The following is a 20,357-nucleotide window of genomic DNA, read 5'->3' on the forward strand; positions in this document are numbered from 1 at the left end:
CTGGGCATGGCAGTATGAATCCATCCAGCCTTCCAAAATACAATGTAATTCCAATCAGGAATATTTGGGTCGCAGAAGGGCCAACACACCTCATGGTGCTCATCCCTCCTCAATCATTGACCCAAATGAAAAATGTCTTGGAATATTTCAGCCAATAAAATTCTATGCAGTTACCAAGCAACCACACAACATTCCATATGGCTGCTGCAGGATAATGCCACCACTGTGACATCATATTAACCAGTTTACCATATTATCTGACACCACAGACTTGCCAGAAAAAATGGCAACAATAAAAATAGTGCCTGTTTTGTAGAAAATGAAATGATTTAGTGAGATCACTCATATATTTGTGATTAATTTTGGAAGTCACAATCAAGGAATACCATCTGTTTACACTGGAAAATCTGATTGTAAGGCCTGGCTATCATTCTGCAGCTATGAAAACAAATTACTTCACATTATTATAGATAGAAAAAAGGGGGAAAAGCAGTTGAGGAAGGAAAGTTTAACTTGTATGCTTCCTTGTAGTGCTTCAAAGCATTCTCTGGGCAGTTTACAATGTCAGCATATTACTTCTAGCCATTTGGTCCTCATTTTACCAATCTTGAAAGGATGGAAAGCTGAGACAACCTGCAATGTGCACCTAAGGAGGCATGTAAGGGGCGCGCATAAGCGTACCATTGTGCCTACAGTCCCTGCCCTATTGTCCTTTTATCCTTTCTATCACTACTTTCTACTTAGGTTAATACAAACTATAATTCTATACTTCTTTGACAAATAAATAAACAGTTGTCTTCCTTCACCCAAAGTTTGTTTATTATATTTGTGTAACATTGTAAGCAACCCAAATCCCGGGAGTTTATATGATGAATACCATCTGTGGGACAGTTTACAATAGTGACGGTCAATCTAAAAACATAAAATTAACCTTGCAAATATTACAAATGACAACTCAGAAAGGAGTTGTAGTGTGATGCAATTACTGTAATTGCATTAAAAGGGAGGTTTCTCTTCAACTGAGCGAGACCTCATTCAGAATTTTTGAACTAAAATTAACAGTACTATCATAGTTTCTAAATGAAAAAGAATGTATAATCAGTAGCTATAATCTGTTTATAATCTGGTTGAAAGTAAGATTTAAAATGGGATGTGATACGACAGAATCTCCTGAATTATGGCAGGTGATGGGATTCAATTTTTTAAACAATTGGTTATGTGGGCATGGCTTATTTGTGGGTGTGGCTAGCTGGTCATGTGATCAGGTCGGTATGGCTACGTGCATAGCGACTACTCAGAGAGCTGAAAAATCTGAATTATGATGGATCCTTACACTTATGACCATCCTCACATTTATGCCCATTGCAGCATTAGTAACAATAGTGTCACTCATTTCACAACCGCGGTTCTTCTTTTCATCATGGTGACAAGATAGGGTGAAAAACGTAAAATGTGAGGATTGTTGTAAGTACGAGGAGCAGTCAAAAGGACAAGGACTGGTCAAAAATCACCTTTTCAGCCTTCTGAGTAGTCCCTGTCCAAAGGACTGAAAAAAAATATTTCTGAACTGTACTCGCACTTTTGACTGGTCCTCGCACTTACAACCGGTTATCATTTATGTGTTTTGCAGCATTCTTAACAGCAGTGTCATTCATTTCACAACTGTGGTGCTTCATGTGACTGGATGGCTGTGGCCAACTCAACATTACCCACGTCAAGGGCACTTCTCACCCGGCCTCTCATGACCGTGGGACTGTTGCAATGGTCGTAAGTGTGAAAAATGGTCATAAGTTGCTTTTTCCAATGCCATTCTAACTTTGAATGGTCACTAAATGAAGTGTTGTCAGTCAGATTACCTGTACAAAAATATAAAAAGCTTCTTTTCTTGCAAAAACCTGCCCTGAATGACAATCATTAGATTAGAACTGCCTCAAAACTGGAATTACAAATCAGGTTGGGTGCCAGAGCACCTTGAGGAATTTAAATAGTTAAAATACAATTATAACTATCAACTTCCTCATAAAGTGAAACCCTTTAGCAGGGAGGTCATTTAAGATTTCTAAAAAGAGCACACCCAGGAGAAGCAATTCTTGGATCCATTTGCACTACTTAACGATATCAGCTGGTCTCACTTGCCTCATAAGGTAGCCTAAGGAAAGACTCCCTCGCCATATAGAAAAAGAACTTTGGATAAACCTAACTACAAAGAAAGCAATTAACACTAGAGTCAATCAAAGGAACAAATACAGTGGCTGATGCTTGTTAAACCAATTACCAGAACAAATAGACACAAGAGCTAGCCAGATTTCTGAGGCTGCTTCTTTTGAGAAACAGAGATTAACATTTTTCCTGCCGGACAAAGCAAGCGTAGGTTCCTCCTGGTTCGTACCAGTTCTGCTGATGATGATCACTGAACTGGATCAGTCGGTGCTGGTCCATGGGCACCGTCATCTTATTTTTGAATTTTTTTAAATAAATCCTTCTGAGCATGTGCAGAAGCCAAGTTTCCAGCACTGTGCACATGGTCACCATCTTATTTTCAGCTTTCTTTTCTTTTCTTTTCTTTTAATTTATTTTTTATTTTTCTTCTGACCATGTGCAGAAGCTGAGTTTCCGGCACTGAGCATGCTGTCACCATCTTGGTTTTTTTGCCTTTTTTCCTTTCTGAGCATGTGCAGAAGCCCAAGGGGGTGGGAAGAAGAATAGCTCAGATTATTGTCATGATTTTTTGCTCTTATATTCTGTTGTTGAGATATACAGTGGTACCTTTACTTATGAACTTAATTCCTTCCATGACCAGGTTCATAAGTAGAAAAGTTCATAAATAGGAGCATTTTCCCCCATAGGAATCAATGTAAAAGCAAAAAAATGCCTGCAAACCCATTAAGAAAATCCAAACCTTGAGGCTTAAAAGAAAAAGTGGCGGGCGGACAAAGTGAAGGCTAACGGAGTGGAAACAGACAGCCAGGAAAAGCGAGGAATGGAAGTTCTAACGAAGGCGAATGCCACCCCAAATCGCTCCCAAAATTACCCGTCCATATGCTTCCTGTGCCATTCCAAATCACCTCCAAAATCACCCCTCTAAAAGCTTCCTATGCCACCCCAAATTGCTTCCAAAATCACCCTTCCAGATGCTTCCTATGCCACCCCAAATCGCTCCCAAAATCACCCCTCTAAAAGCTTTCTACATCGCCCCAAATAACTCCCAAAATCATCCCTCCAGATGCTTCCTACACCACCCCAAATCGCCTCCAAAATCACCCCTCCAAAAGCTTCCTAGTCTGTGCCAAATCGCCTCCAAAATCACCCCTCCAAAAGCTTCCTACGCCACCGCAAATTGCTCCCAAAATCACCCCTCCAGATGCTTCCTATGCCACACCAAATTGCCTCTAAAATCATCCCTCCAAAAGCTTCCTAATCCACCCCAAATTACTCCAAGAATCACTCCTCCAGATGCTTCCAATGCCCCCCAATCGCTCCCAAAATCACCCCTCCAAAAGCTTCCTACACTGCCCCAAATCGCTCCCAAATCACCCCTCCAGATGCTTCCTATGCTACCCTAAATCGCTCCCAAAATCACCCCTCCAAAAACTTCCTACGCTGCCCCAAATCCCTCCCAAAACCACCCCTCCAGATGCTTCCTATGCCACCCCAAATCGCTCCCCAAATCATCTCTCCTTTCAAAATGCTTCATTTCTCTTTGCTGCCTTTCTTCAATCCAGTTGCCTTCGGTAGGACCTTGATTTGGGGTGGCATAGAAAGCTTTTGCCTCGTTTCTCCTTGCTGCGTTTCTTCAATCCATTTGCCTTCGTTAGGACCTCAATTTGGGGTGGCATAGGAAGCTTTTGGAGGAGTGATTTTGGAGCGATTTGGGGTGGCATAGGAAGCATCTGGAGGGGTGATTTTGGGAGCAATTTAGAGCATCATAGGAAGCTTTAGGAGGGGTGATTTTGGAGGCAATTTGGGTGGCATAGGAAGCATCTGGAAGGGTGATTTTGGGAGTGATTTGGGGTGGCACAGGAAGCGTTTGGAGGCAATTTTGGAGGCATTTGGGACGGCATAGGAAGCATCTGGAGGGGTGATTTTTGGCAGCAAGATGGGGCAAAGAAAGCGGTAGGCTAGGAGGATTTTGGCAGTGGGATGGGGTGGCTGCGGGGAGCAAAGGATGCGGAGGGCTAGAGGAGAATGTGGCAAGGATATGGGGCGGCTGCGGAGAGCTCCTCCAACGCGCGCCGTTTTGGCCGCTGCTCGCTCCACCAGCAGCCGAGGGAGAAGTGAGGGTTCGTAAGTAGAAAATGATTCATGAGTTGAGGCAAAAAAATCTTGAGCACATGGTTCGTATCTCGAAAAGTTCATAGGTAGAGGCGTTTGTAAGTAGAGGTACCACTGTACATTTTGTTAATGTAGACATTTTACTTAGAGCCTATTTTTTAACAGAGCTAGCTGCCTGCCTGCAATCAGGCAGGGTGTCTGTGTGTGTGAGAGAGAGAGAGAGAGAGAGAGAGAGAAACAAAGAGAGAGGGAGAGAGAGATGAAGAAAGAAAGAAAGAAAGAAAGAGAGAGAAAATGAGGAAGCGGGAAAGAGAAAAGAAATGAAGGTAAGATCAGGAAGGAGGAGGGCGGGAAGGAAGGAATAAGGATGTGAAGGGGGTTTATGTGACTGGGTGGGAATTTTCTGTGGAAAATGGGCCCAAATGGCTCTTTGAATATTTGTTACTGCAGGGTGTGTTTTTCCAAATGCAGTAAATGAGATGAATGTGTAGTTTTAGAAGAGCTGTGTGTGTGTGTACAGACACATACAATATAGGGTAGATGTTCTGGACACGACTACTTTTTCCACAAATTCTCCAAAGACTTAATCTTCAAAATATCAATATTTTTATTCTTCTTCAACAGATCAAATATACAGGGAATGTATTCTAGTAGCAAGCAAGCAAGCAAGCAGCATGGCTGGAATTTCTCTATCAGCAGCGAGCTAATCTCTTTATGATGCCATTAACATTCCATTGCAAATAGCTTGGAGATAACTGGCTATAAATCTTTACTTATATCTTTTTGTATGCCTGTGTGTAATATGTATGTACACATATGGTATGTTTACACTGTATTTTTTGGAGTATAAGACGCACCAGTGTATAAGATGCACCTTAGTTTTTTGGGAGGAAAATAGGGCTGGCTGCATCAAAACAAAGACCCACGTCCCATCATCCAACCCTCCAAACCCCATCATCCAAAACCATCCCAGCATACAATTCATCATCAACCAAGAATAACGCACCATAAACCTCAACCCTCAAACAACTACTGCTCAAATCCATCCTAACTACCTGCCTATCTCCAACTAAAACCAACTCCCACTCAACCAAGACTAGGAATTCACGCCCCTTACTCCTTCATCAGCAACTACTTCTAGCATTAAATGTAAAATAATTGCTAACAAAATACCCAAACTCCATCTCCTACTAAAAACCACCAAATTTGACATCATTTTTATATGCGAAACATGGTTAACTACATCCCTCCCCAACTCCATTATCACTACAAAAGACTACCATGTTGTCCGATCTGATCATGCAAGGCGGAGGTGGAGTTGCAATCTTCTACAAGAAATCACTCAACATAAAGCAAATCCAAGTTAAACAAGAACTTTACCTCCCTGAAACTATCATCTGTGAACTAACCTCAGACACCACACTCCGCTTCCTCCTATGCTATAGAGACCCTGACTATGACATCTCACACGCGAACAAGTTAACCTTACTGCTAACGTGGGCAACCTCCTACCAACATCCCCTCATATTTCTTGGTGATCTAAACCTACCACATATTAACTGGTCCCTAAATGAATGCACAACTGAATCCATTCACTCAACTCTCTACAATGCTATCACTAGTCTAGGGCTAGTGCAACTAGTTACTGACAACACCAGACTCAACAACTGCCTAGACCTCATCTTCTGCAACAGTTTATACTCAATTTATGGACTCCAAGTAAGAGAACCCTTTTCTAACAGTGACCACAGCACAATTGACTTTTGTCTAAACGTACGTCCTCTTTTAAACAATGCCAAAAGCAGAACAACCAATTTCAACTTAAAGAAGGCCAACTATGACAACATAGACTCTGACATCTCATCTCTTGATTGGAACACAATACTCTCCAGCTGTATCACTGTAGATGACTATTACAATAAATTTCTGCTCGAGATCCAAAGAGTCATAAAATCACATGTACCGCTAATATACACCAAAACCAAGAGAAATAAATTACCCATAAAAATAAGAAAACTACAATCCAAAAAAAGATTACTTTGGCGTAAAAACAAAACAGGCTATGTGGCAAACTTTAAAAACTGCTATAAAAATTTATGTCATCAAATAAAGTCTGAATGTACCAACTATCATATCAAACAAAAAGAAAAGCTCCTACGCACGAAATCCACTCTTGCCTTCTATAACTTTGTAAACAACAAACTTAAAGACTCTAGATTCATCCCACCAATTATGGGACCAAACGTCAAAGAGTATATTGATGAAACAATTAAAGCCAACCTCTTTAACAACTTATTCAGCTCTGTCTTTGTGAATCGTAACGGCTTATGCCCAGCATTTCCTAGTCGCACCCCAACTAACTTCAGTGATCTAACACAAATCGACTTTACCGAAGAAACATTAAGAAATCACTGCACAGCCTAAAACCTTCTCTGTTCTGTATCCATGGATATGGGGGTGTCAATTATTATTCAAATTACCTATTGTATATAGTTTAAAGTAATTGGTTAAGCCACGCACGGGAAAGTACAAACGGCTGTCAAAGCCGCGCCTCCCAAACCTGAGCCGCGTGTTGTTACATGTTGTTAAAAAATGCTTTCTTTGTTGCAAGCTGCGGATTCCTAATAAACGAATCTGGCCAGACCACTGCGTGTTCCCTCACAACTTAAAAATCTCTATCTATAGGACCTGGCGGACTATGTGCATATTTCTTAAAAAACCTCTCCTCAACTCTGGCTGAACCCCTAAGCATAATTTTCAAAATATCTTCTACAACTAGCTCCCTACCTAAACTCTGGTCTCTAGATAGGGTCATCCCTATTTTCAAAAAGGGTGATCCTAGCAATGTTGAAAATTATAGACCAATCTCCTTGACCTGCGTCACTTGCAAAGTCATAGAATCCATCATTAACCAATCCATTAAATTCCACCTCGAAACAAATAACCTGCTTTCCAACAAACAATTCATTTTCAGAAAAAAATTATCTTGCAACTTGCTACTTTTACTCTGCAAAAATATATGGACTACCCAAATTGACCAGAGTAAATCAATTGATGCAATCTACATAGACTTTTGCAAAGCCTTTGATTCAGTAGTTCACGACAAACGTCTTATGAAACTAAAATCTTATGGCATCTCAGGACCACTGCACAATTGGATATCAGTGTTCCTGTCAAACAGACAACAGGTGGTCAAAATAGGTAATGCCATATCTAATCCTGCTCCAGTTAACAGTGGTGTTCCCCAAGGCAGTGTCCTAGGACCTACTCTCTTTATACTCTACATAAACGATCTCTGTGACAATATTACAAGCAATAGTATTGTCTTTGCTGATGATGTTAAACCATTTAATACCTCTGATAATACTTCTACCCTTCAAAAGGACCTTGACCATGTACCTGAATGGTCTAACAACTGGCAACTGCAAATCTCATCCAACAAATGCTGTGTCCTACACATTGGTAAAAAGAATCTGAATACTAAATACTGTCCATACTTGGACCTAAACTCACAAAAGACCCTTACTCAGTCAAAGATCTTAGAGTACTCATTTCCAATGACCTAAGTGTCAGAGCCCACTGCAATAGCATTGCCAAAAAAGCACTGAGTCACAAACTAAATTCTACGCAGCTTCTTCTCTAGAAGCACCGATCTACTACCCAGAGCATACAAAACATTTGTCAGACCAATTCTTGAATACAGCTCACCTGTATGGAATCCACACTGCATAACAGACATTAATACCCTTTTTCAAGGCTGCGCAAGGAGCCGCGGCTGCCCCGCCCCATCAGTGCCTCCGGCCCCCTCACACCCCTGGCTTCTCGATGCTGCCCCCCACCTGCCCGCCCAATCCGCCCCTCTTTCTCCTCCACTTCCCGCCTTGGGACGCGGCTCCTCCCGCAGCGGTAGCTGCAGCGGCGGTGGTGGCTGCGGCTTCTCATCGTCCTGATCTGGCCGCTAGCCACTCTGAACACTTTGGGAACGCCCGCCCCGCCCCTCTTGCAGTCCCTTTGCCGAGAGCGCTTTCATCTCGGCGCTCTTCTCACAGCGGAGAGGTGGGGCAGGCGCTCTTCTCACAGCGGAGGCCGGCGAAGGTTAGTTTGAATGTTGGGCGTGCGTATTTGCGTGCTCCCCATCCCCCTGCCAGCCTGTCCGGAACATTCAAACTAAAAAAAACCTTCACCGGCCTCCCCAGAGAAGAAAGGAAGAGAGAGAAAGAGAGATCAAGACAGAGCAACAGACAGAGCAAGATAGAGAGAAAATGAGAAAGAGGGAGAGATATAGCAAGAGAGAGAGAGAATGAGAGAGAAAACGAGAAAGTGAGAAAGCAAGAGAGAAAGCATGGGAGAGAGAAAAAATCAGAGAGAGAACAAGAGAGAGAGAGATAGAAAGAAAGGAGAGGGAGAAAGAAAGTGAGTGAGAGAGAGAGAAAATAGGGAGAGAGAGCAAGAAAGATAGAGAGAGGAAGGAAGAGAATGAGAGGAAGAAAGCAAGAGAGAGAGAAGAGTGGAAGGAAGAGAGAGAGAAATGATAGAAAAAAAGAGAAATGAGAAAATGATTGAGGCAGAGAATGACAGGAAAGAGAAACACAGAGAGAAGTGACTCTTGATTTAAAGCATATGGTAAAAGCACTTAAATAATAACAGAGAAAAAAAACCCCAGCCCTCACCTGTTTTTATTAATAGTTATGTTTTTGGTTTTGCTGGTTGTTTTAGTTTTAATAGTTAAGAGGTTTTGTTTTTGTTTTATTATTAATTTCTTTTAATAAAAAAGAAGGGATCAATTATTTATTTATACATACATACATACATTCATACATACATACATACATACATACATACATACATAACTTCTTTGCCGCCCAGTCCCAAGGGGACTGCCGCTCAGACACTATACTTTTCCGCCCACCTCGAAAAAAAATCAGAGGGAACATTGACCACAAGTGGACTATTTCAAGTAAACGCATGCAGAAGAGCAGACAAGTACAGAGAAGATACAGTGGTCACAGAGCAGTGGACTGACCAACGTCCAGTCTGAAGATTGACAACTTTAAAAAGCGCAACTTCAATTCCCAGAATTCCCCAGCCAGCACGAGAAACATTGGCTTATTTATGTGATTTTTCATGAGTTCTGACCCCCAACTGCTTAATTTTGGTGGAATATGCCTATTAAATGAAGCGCCCTGCAAGATTTAGGCAACACTTTTTATGTCTATTGTCTGTATTCCGTCTAGTGATGCAGACACCAGCACAGAGACAAAACTTCACTGAATAAATAACATCGATGCGTCACTGTGATTATACGATGCTCTTTCCGCAGCCCCTCCCGTTCAACCCTGACCTCCTTATCATGGCTACCGCTTAGCCGTACGTTCTTCCGTTTTCGAGACACCAAACCGGAAGGGGAGGGTGGCGCCATCATGCGCGTGCGCACTGATTCGAGGCGTGCGCTTCATCGCCATTTTGTATGGCCGCCGGGCGGGCATACGTCTGTTTCCGGATTGAAGGCACCGGACCCGAGAAGGGGGAGTGCGCGTCGTGGGTAAGCGAAGTGGCACCGAAATCTGAAGTGGGCTCTTGGGAGACTAGGAGAGAAGGCGACATTCCAGGGGTCATCCTTACGACAGAAAAAAGAGCGGTGTCCTTTGATGGAGGTTTGACATTTGACCTGTACCCCGGAGGTCAAGGGTCATGGGCTGCGGAGGAGCGAGGCGTGGTGGGATTAGAAAAAAGGTGGTATGAAAAGGCGAGAAAGACACAGGAGGGGGAACAGCGCAGTTAAATGAGACGTGGGGCGATTAAGAGGTAACGCTCAAAGGATGCAGGTAATTTGCCAGATATTAGCGTGAAGTTTTCCTGAATCCTGTAAGAATGGGCGGGGGAAGGGTTTCTCGGGGACTGGAATTAGAGATTTACCTGGGTGCGGGGTGAAAAGGTTCCTGCAGAAACTGCTTGAGATCTAGTAAAAGCCTTAACACAAAGAACAGTGATTTGCAGGTAGGTGCGGGAACCGATTACAACTCTTACGCGTATGTCATTGGTTGATTGTGCACCATCAAGTTATTTTCGACGCCTTGCGACGCAGAAATAGATTTTTTTCCATGGCGATCCATCCATGACCTGTTATTTCAGGTCTCCCAACGGTGAAAAAAGTAGTTCATTAGAGGGATGAAGTTTCCTGGGCCATGGGTGGAGAAATGCTGCTCACCTGAAAAGCTTGACAGGCAAAACAGGCTTTAACGCTGCTCGGGCGCTTATGAGGGAGGTGGGCAGAGGAAGGAGTGTCAGGTTACAAGTAATGGTGCTGCTGATAATAGGGGTGAAAGAAGAAGCAATCAGTGTGTGCAGCTAGATCATCACCAATTGGGGTGGTTGTGTGGGGTTGACAAGTTGTTTCAATAGAAGTGTATTCTTGACATAAGATTTCTGGGATGTTTACATAGGGATGGTTGAAACTGAGGCAAAAAACCCTACAATATTTGTGGCACTGTGCTTTTTCTTCCCTTATTTTAAGAGTGGAAGGAATTTTTATGCAAACATTAAATAGATGGGGTGGTGGTGGTAAAAGATAAAGTGGAGCTTCATCTGTATTTGTTTATTATTGAATATCAAATAGTTCCCCCCCTCAATATATTAAATATCCTTGGAATCTTCAATACTAACCATAATTCGATTACTATCAACTTCTGATCTAGTTATTTTTGCTTTCTTTACAGCCAAGGTATTTCCCAGATTTTATTCTCATCTTCCTTATTTGTTACACAATATACATTGTAGGTGTGGCCGCCAGTGTTCCCTCTAATTTTTTTTTGGGGTGGGCGGAAAAGTATAGTGTCTGAGCGGCAGTCCCTTCGGGACTGGGCAGCACAGAAATAATAAACAAACAAACAAACAAACAAAAAACCCATCCTGTTTTGCCTAAGAGAATTTCAAAATAAAATACTGTACTGTGTGTCTATAACAGTGAGCTCATAATAGGGCAACTCTATCAATATCAAAATGCCACTTAAATATAGTTGAGCTAGTTTCAAACCAGATTTTGATTTTCTTTCTCTCTTCCTTACTCCCATTCTTTTTCTTTCTCTTTTCCTTCCTCTCTTTTTTCTATCTGTTTCTCTCTCTTCCTCTCTCTCTCCTTCCCTCTCACTCTTCCCCTCTCGGCTTCTGGGCAGGTTTGGAAAACTCTGAGTTGATGATGATTTTTAAGTGAGCGATTGCTCACTGCTCAGCTTAGAGGGAACTATGGTGGCCGCTTTTCAAAGGTGTGTGTGATCAGTCCAGAACATTAGGCGCCTTAAGGAATTGGGCATTCAAATCTGTGGAGGCGGAGCTCAATTGAAAGTTATCAGTGCTTGCCTGGCTGTGGTATTTGTTCACTAAATGGTGTTCTTTAAATTCCCAGCACACTTAAGTGTTAAGGGTATGAAATAACTTATCATGGTAGAAATACCTGCAATTAAGTAGGATTGGAGATGCATTAAAACAGATCCTGAAAAAAAATTATATCTACTGGTACTTTGGAATACTTGCTCATTGAGGATATTGTTAAATATTGTTTTTATTTGTTGTAAGCTGCCCAGATTCCTTGGGTTGGGCATCTTATAAATTAGATTAAATATAAATAAAAAATAATAGTCATACTGCATTTTAGTTATATTTATAATTTTAACTATTTTGCAGTTTTAAGTACTTCATTATATGCTATTTCCATGCCAATACTAGTCAGCTAATATTCTGAAATAAAGTTCAATAGTAAAGACTAGAGAATGTTTTTGAATTGTTTTTCCTAAAGTTATATTATACAGATATTTGTTGGGGTAAACTTTGTTACATCTAAGTTATTGTAGAGGAAATGTCTTCATTAAATATTTTAGTTTATGATTTTGATTGCTGTCTCATATTTTTAACATCCAGTTGCAAAATATTACTTGGTTTCTGTCTAATTTGAGTCCTATTTGATCATGGTACCAAATCTGTTGTAATATTCATATTTATAGAATAATAGAGCTGAAAGAGTGATCTAGGGGATAAACTCCAACTCCCTGCTCTGTGCAGCAATCCATCCCAAAAAAATGATTGACTGATTTCTATTTGGACACATTATGATGAAAAGTTGTCTGAGTAACTGAGTAAATCTCATTTGTAATTGAGAAGAGAAGGAGAAAATAGAAAAAGAAAGCATTTAGCATGGCATATAGATTGAGTAACTGTTTAACACCTTTATGTTACTGTTTATCATGTTCTTATTATCAATACCAGATTATTTTAAACTGGGATAATTTCTGTTCCTTCTGTCTCTCAAAAATGATTTAGTCTTTAGAATAGCCATTTGGAATTTTGATGGAGAACTCAAAACAGATTATTGAAAGTGTTCTGACATTTCTCTTATGTGGTTTTACTGTGATTATACCATAAACCAGTGTGCATAAAAGCCTCTGCAATTTGTTGATTTTAAAAATTTCTTTTAAATTCTATATTTTAAATTAAATATATTTTAAAATGTCAGTTTCAGTTGTCATATGTATTGGACATCATCTGGGAAAAAGAATAGGCAATTATATATTATTTGGGCAGATTTTAGAGAACTTAGATGAGTGGCTACCCAGTTTCCCCCAAAATAAGATAATAAGCCCAATTGAGCTTTTGACTTCATAGCAGTAAGGCCAAGCACTTATTTCGGGATTAAAAAAAAATAAGATAGAGTTTTATTTTCCGGGAAACATGACATCTAGCTGTGAGGATATGTGCATTGTATGTTGTACAGTATAACATAGTTTGTAGAGGACCATCCTGAAAAATAAGTAGTGTAAATAATCAACATATTGGGAGAGGCAAATATTATTCAAATCCCTATAGTGAAGCTGAAGGAAGTATGAACTTATTGTTTTTCAAGTTTATGTTGTTTTGCGTTTGTATTGTTAATTGTCCAAATCACTAGGTTGAGATGAGCTGCTTTATAAATTTTCAAATGAAAGAAAGAAAGAAGGAAGTATATTAATGGAATCAGATAAGTATTCTTCAGAACTTTGTTATAAGTCAACCATTACAAGTTTGTTCAGTGATGTGTATTCTTGTGGCTTTTCTGTTAATTTACAAGTGTAATTTATGCATGTATGGTAAGTACAAACATTTCTTTGTATGAAATGATGGCTCTGATATCATGTAATCCATGCTTATAGGAGATATTGGCATTCAGTAAATGTGGAAAGCAGTTTATTTTCTTCTGGAGGGTTTTTTATACTTGGCTCATCACTAAACAAGTACCCGTATATACTCGAGTATAAGTCGCTCCGACTATAAGTCGAGGCGCCTACTTTTGCCACAAAAACTGGGAAAATTTATAAACCCCTGTATAAGTCGAGGGTGGAAATTGCAGCGGCTACTGGTAACTTATAAAAATGGAAACCAATAAAATTACATCAATTGAGGCATCAGTAGATTAAATATTTTAGAATATTTATTTCAAAGAAAGCCAGTAAACTAGCTCTGTAAGTTTAAAAGAGGGTAAACAGGTATATATCCCCCAAGGCAGGTATAGGCAAAAAAATTGCAAGTACCTAGGTACTTACCTTAATCCCCTGCTCCTGCTGGTTTGGGTTAGGGTTAGGATACTTGACCTCTCCTTGCCTCAAAGAGATACAATTTCCCTCTATATTTACAATTACTGAACATCCAAAATATACTTAATTCTATGTATATATGCCATATGTGTAAATAAATATTACACACAGGCACACAAAAATATACTGTACATTATCTACTATATAAACTGTATGTGTATATACAGAGAGAGAAAGAGAGAGAGCTCTTGTAAAATTATATATGGTACATTCAACCTCACTGTAATAGGAAAACAAACCCAGAGTCCACTTTCTGCCACACAGTTAACCATAACTAGAACATTACACATGTCTTCAGATGTACCGGTACTTCCCTAGCTTGCACATCACTGTTAGAGCTAGGAAATGTCATGGATTGAGTAAAATGTGGTGATTTTCACTTAACAATGCTTTTGCTTAACAACAAATTTTGAGCTCAATTGTGGTCATAGGTCTCTATCTGTCTGTCTGTCTGTCTTCCTTTCCTGTCTGTCTGCGCCCCCCTCCTGTCCCCTCCCCGGGTAAATTACAGAGTCAATACTGTATTGTTTTTTTATTTAAGGTTACAAAGCAAATGAAGAATCATTTTGAGTATTCTTTAAAATTTCTTCAGTGAGATCCATAGCTAATCTGGCAAAAAAAAATTCACCTGGCAAAAAATTTTATTGTTGACATTAGGCACAGCCAGAGAGATGTCTTAAAAGGCAAACAAACTGTCAAAAAAGTATGTTTTTTAAAAATATAATATTTTGGTTGTTGAATTTAATTCTGCCTTGGCGCGGAGCAGCCCCCGCAGATGGGTGGCTGGCAAGGACCACGCATTCCCATCTTTGTGTCCGCTGGGGTTAAAGGAAAGTTTAGGGACCCCCGCCCCTTGGAGAAATGCCTCGTTGGTGACATTCTGAGCGTTTTTGCCTCCCCACTCCGAAAACCCCACTTCTCGGCAGCTTGCCCAGGCTGAGAGGAGAGTGATTTTAAAAGGCACTCTCAGCTTGGGGTTTTCTCCCCGCTGAAATGTTGCTCGCCCGCCGCCCTCAACACCCGCTTTGTCCTCGACCCGGCAGAAGAAAACCGCGTCCTTTCCTGTTGCTCTCTTCCCGAGAGGTGGGGTGAGGGGGTGTTGAGAAGACAAGCAAGAATCCACCCCCCCCCACACACACACCTCATCGGCTTTTCCCCCCTCTAGCGCGGCATTGGAGTGTTTGGCTGGCTCCTTTTCTTGCGGGGAGAGGGGGGAAAAGCTGGGGGGGTGGATTCTTGCTTCTATCTTCTCGCCACCCCCCCCCCCCTACACCTCACCGGCTTAGGAATGTCGTTGCCTCCCACAGCCACTTCCCCACGCGCTTCGGATGTGCCTGCCTTTCCTACAGCGAAGACAGGCGGCACCTTCCCGAAGGGCTCAGCTAAGCGGGTGGGGGAAGGGCTGGCCATTTGCCGCCTCTCTCCGCTGTAGGAGGGGCAGGCGCAAGCAAAGCGATGTCCCAAAGCGGTCTCCGGGAAGGGACCGAGGGAAAGGCAATCGTCTGCCTTTCCTTCAGCTCAAAAGAGAAGGCAAATGCCCTGCCTTCCCCCAGCCAGTTAACCGAGCGCTTCAAGTTAACCGGCTGGGGGAAGGCGGGGCATTTGCCTCCTCTTTCGGGCTGAAGGAAAGGCAGACGATTGCCTTTCCCTCGGTCGCTTCCCGGAGACCGCTTTGGGACATCGCTTTGGGAGAGGGGGCAACTCCTCCCGGTTTAAGAAGCAAGAATCCCCCCCCCCCAGCGAAACGGCTTTTTTCTTGTTTAGCGTGGCGTTCGAGTGGTTGGCAGGTTCCTTTGTTTGCACGCAAGAGCCAACCACTCGAACGACGCGCTAAACAAGAAAAAAGCCGTTTGGCTAGGGGGGAGGGATTCTTGCTTCTTAACTGGGAGCAGTTGCCCCCTCTCCCAAAGCGATGTCCCAAAGCGGTCTCCGGGAAGCGACCGAGGGAAAGGCAATCGTCTGCCTTTCCTTCAGTCCGAAAGAGGAGGCAAATGCCCCGCCTTCCCCCAGCCGGTTAACTTGAAGCGCTCGGTTAACTGGCTGGGGGAAGGCGGGGCATTTGCCTTCTCTTTCGGGCTGAAGGAAAGGCAGACGATTGCCTTTCCCTCGGTCGCTTCCCGGAGACCGCTTTGGGACATCGCTTTGGGAGAGGGGGCAACTGCTCCCGGTTTAAGAAGCAAGAATTCCCCCCCCCCAGCAAAACGGCTTTTTTCTTGTTTAGCGTGGCGTTCGAGTGGTTGGCAGGTTCCTTTGCTTGCACGCAAGAGCCAACCACTCGAACGCCGCGCTAAACAAGAAAAAAGCCGTTTGGCTGGGGGGGGGGAAATTCTTGCTTCTTAACCGGGCAGTTGCCCCCTCTCCCAGAGCGATATCTTTAGCGGTCTCCAGGAAGCGGCTTAGGGAAAGACAGCCGTCTGCCTTTGCTTCAGCTCCAAAGAAGTTCTGGGAGAGGGGGCAACTGCCCGGTTAAGAAGCAAGAATCTACCCCCTAGCCAAACGGCTTTTTTCTTGTTTAGCGTGGCGTTCGAGTGGTTGGCTCTTGCGTGCAAGCAAAGGAACCTGCCAACCACTTGAACGCCGCGCTAAACAAGAAAAAAGCCGTTTGGCTAGGTGGATTCTTGCTTCTTGACCGGGCAGTTGCCGCTTCTTTCTAGCTGAAGCAAAGGCAGACGGCTGTCTTTCCCTCAGCCGCTTGCGCCCTCTTGTGGTGACATGTCAGTCACCCGATTATAAGTCGAGGTCGGGTTTTTCAGCCCATTTTTGGGCTAAAAAAACCCGACTTATACTCGAGTATATACGGTAGTTCTTTAACATGGTCTGTAATACTCTATTTAATATCTCTAAATAAATTATTGCTTTGTTTTCAATAATATATTAATTTATCTTTAGATTTCTTAGTAATATTGAGTATTAATTCATATTTAGTATTTTAAGTTGTTTTTCTTATTTGCTACTGCCATTTCTTTGTTTAACCGTTTATTTAGCAATGATGCCTGAATTATTTTGGGGCAACATAGCCTTTTCTAAACTGATGTCTTCAAGGTAGCTAAGAGGTCTAATTATAGCTAATTGTCTCTATCTCTCAGTGTGATTGTGCTCCTTGACAAAATATCTATCATATAGTGTCGGAATGTTCATCAAGAGCTTACACCAGCCCAATGTCTGATTTTTTTCAACATAGACCACCCTCCTTGAGTGGCTGGGTGAACTGGACATTAAAATTTGAACCACTTTAAGTCCATGTATTTACCATATGCTAAACAAGCAAACAAATGAACAAATAAGATAGCTAAGACATCAGCTAGCAGAGTTCTTAGTGTCACGGCCATATGGACTGGGACTTCTGGGAAATGATGACTGGATGTAGCTAGACTGCAGGAGATAGCTTTAAAAAATAGACAATAAGGTCACCTGTAGTTTTTATTTCTTGTTTGATTTGGACTTACTGGTATGTATTTGATTGAGCACATATAACACTCCAGCTTGTAGTTTGTTTTCTACGATATGAAATTACTCAAATACGGGTTATTTATAATGCATTATATCAAGTAAGATTCCAAATAAATTTCCAGAGAACTCAGTGCCACTGTACCTCAAAATCTGAAGGAAAAAGCATGTTTAAGGGCCCTGGGGATCGGGACAGATGAATACTCTTCTGGAGGATAAACACAATAAGCACATTTCTTTGGTCCTAGGGTTCAATTTTCTGAGTTTTAATATACAAATCAGAAAAGAACATCACAAAGTTTATTTTGCAGAACAAGCATCTCAAAGTTGCTGCATTCTTTCATTACTGTGTTAAAAGCTCCTACATTTCCTAAATGCCCTCTAATCTTGGAAATCCAGAACCTGAGTCCATCCTATAAAAAGGTATGTGTAATTGAAGAAAATAATGGTACATGACATGCAGGGGTGGGTTCCTCCCAGTTCAGATAGGTTCATCCAAACTGGTAGCAACCCAGTGGTGATGTCATGATAACGTCATAGAACCAGTTGGGTCCATGGGCACCATCATCTTTTTTTTAAAAAAAATATTATTTGAAATTGTTTGAATTTCTTTTTCTTCTGAGCATGCATAGAAGCCGAGTTTCTGGCACTGTACATGCAGCCGCCATCCTATTTTCAGCTTTTTTTGGTTTTGGATTTTTAAAAAAAATTTTGCATGCACATGCCCACGCAGTGCAGGAGGAAGCGAACCGACAGCAAAGTAAGCTAGAACCCACTCCTGATGACATGTAATATTCTTAGTTGATTTGATACACAGATATTATTTAAAACTAAATATTTTATAGCTTTTATTGCTTTCAATCAATGTATTTTTCCTAGTCTTTAGGAATCAAAATTGGCGTCACATTTTCCCTATGCTGATTTTCCAATAAAATCATAATAAATGGGTTGAATCAGTATTTCAGTATAACAGCACTAAGCTGATTTAATTCTTATTAAATTCAGAGGGGAAGAATTAAAGTATTTTTCTAAATGTAGGTGGATATGTTGTACTTTTGCTATAACATCAAAAATCACATTGCAACTCTGTGCATTAAATGATGAGAGTAGTTTTCATTTAAAGTGAATTTTCCATGGAATGGAATTGTTATGGGGGAGCATTCATCATATAATCCTTTTCCCTTGTATTTTGAAACATATTTACAGATTCTCTGAAACAATCTATACATAAAAGAGTAAAATTATTTAATAGCTTAAAGCTGTGATATCACTTGTGAATATGTCACGGCATGTAAGTGCATCTTCCTACATCAGAAAATCAACATATGCTAATGCTCTCTTAGTTTTGTGGGTATAAGGAGTAAACTGTTGTGTAACTACTACATGAATATATGGGAAGTAAAATAAGTTGATAAGCGAAATAGAATATACATTTCTGTTTAAAGATGTATTGTTTTTAATGATTGAAAATTTAATGTGAATGCTGTAGTAGCTACTTCTTTTCAGAATACAAGAATTTTTTACAGAGAACAATTGTTAACTTCCTTTTCAGAAATTAGGTCAGGTTTGAATGACTGAACAATAATCTTATGAAGCACACATCTTTATATATAAAAATAGGTAACTCAGTTGTTATTTGTCGGTAATTTAGTGCTACTTTATTAGTATAAACTGTTTTAATTTGCACCTTGAGTCTAGAACCTAGAGGAACTGGTAAGCTAAATTGCTGTGCTGTCCATGCTAGGATGCAAGTTATCGCCTGTGGCCCAGTTTTTTCCTCCCTGTTCTCGTACGTTGATTGGGTTGAAGGAGAAAGTTATGACAGGAAGAGGACCATATGCACTTGTCTGGAGCTGCAGGCCTTGAAATGCTGAATGGTAAATTGGTGAAAACTTAAGAGCCTGATTATTTTACTTACCGCAATTCAACTATCATCAGATTATTCGTGTGATAGCTCTTTTAGTCCACACCAAAGGTGCCAATCCAATGAAATCCCTTTATGTAAAATCTGGTTTAATTTAAAGCACGGTGACACCCTAATGGGCATGTTCAGACTAGTAAGAATTTTTCTTGAGAACCTGTCACCTGAGTCAAGCTATCTCTTACCATCTGTATTCTCTAGGTAGTTTCTGCTGCAATTTAGAATGCCTAGTTTTGTCATGTTTTTCCATTTCTGCCTTGCAAGTAATCATTTTAGAATTCAAAAAGTGCTGTAAAAGTTAATGGTTATTCTTAGATGAGCCATGGAAGAGTAAAAAAAAAATAGGTAACTTTGTGCCTCATATAAAGCTAACAAAAGTTATTGCTAATCAGTCTATATGCAAGCCAGTATGGTGTGATGTCATTTTAATCAGAGCAGCAAGACTCAGATTTTAATTTAATTAATTTAATTTATTAGATTTGTATGCCGCCCCTCTCCAAAGACTCGGGGCGGCATACATATTGTTTGTGGTCCCTAAATGGTTGCACAATTAGTTTCTATACGGCATTTTCTCTAAATTATCTTCTAAGGCATTATTAACCTGCAATGTAAGATTTACTGAGGTATCTCATTTAATGCCATTTATTAAGCACAGTGAAGCTCTGTATTGGGTATACCAACTCAGGATTAAACTAAAGTTGTCTATTTTTTTCCTGTTTTTTCCTTCTTGGAAAAGCTGTATTTTTACTAACTTACCAATTGTTTTGCAAAGTAGGTGCATTCTGCTGCATATGTTCATTATCTCACTAATGCCCCACCATTGTGTCATATGATTGAGCATGTGTCAGTGTTCCCTCTAAGGTGCACAGCCATGCACACAAAAACAACCCCCCGCGCATCCTTTTCCAAGGCTGCGCAGCGGAGCCAGGCATTGGAATTGGGGGTGGGGTGGCAAGGAAAGTGCGGGGAAGTCTTCTGCCGGCAAAGGTTTTTCCTCCTCCGAATGTTGCGCGCACGAGCTCCCCGTTCCACTGCCAGCCTGCCATGTGCCTCGGGGGGGGGAGGGGAGGCTGAGCGTTCCACCCCAAACTTTAAAG

At 41.2% G+C, this 20,357-nt stretch overlaps 1 protein-coding gene across 8 annotated transcripts in view; it reads left to right on the plus strand.

The window, feature by feature from the left end:
• Positions 1 to 20,357, plus strand: part of WIPF2 (WAS/WASL interacting protein family member 2) — a 119,308-nt gene that overhangs the window by 63,197 nt on the left and 35,754 nt on the right. For 2 of the 8 annotated variants that reach the window (XR_011560565.1, XM_070767008.1), the window contains exon 1: positions 9,679 to 9,814. The exons of 1 other annotated variant lie outside the window; for it this stretch is intronic. The gene's annotated coding sequence lies outside the window, so the exon portion shown is untranslated. Of the gene's footprint in view, positions 1 to 9,678; positions 10,098 to 10,189; positions 10,270 to 17,696; positions 17,763 to 19,113; positions 19,217 to 20,357 lie in introns of those variants that run through there. 5 more of the 8 variants (XM_070767009.1, XM_070767016.1, XM_070767015.1 and 2 more) reach the window with 5 other exon arrangements.

The sequence above is a fragment of the Erythrolamprus reginae genome, chromosome Z, assembly GCF_031021105.1.
Source record: "Erythrolamprus reginae isolate rEryReg1 chromosome Z, rEryReg1.hap1, whole genome shotgun sequence".
Taxonomy (NCBI): domain Eukaryota; kingdom Metazoa; phylum Chordata; class Lepidosauria; order Squamata; family Dipsadidae; genus Erythrolamprus; species Erythrolamprus reginae.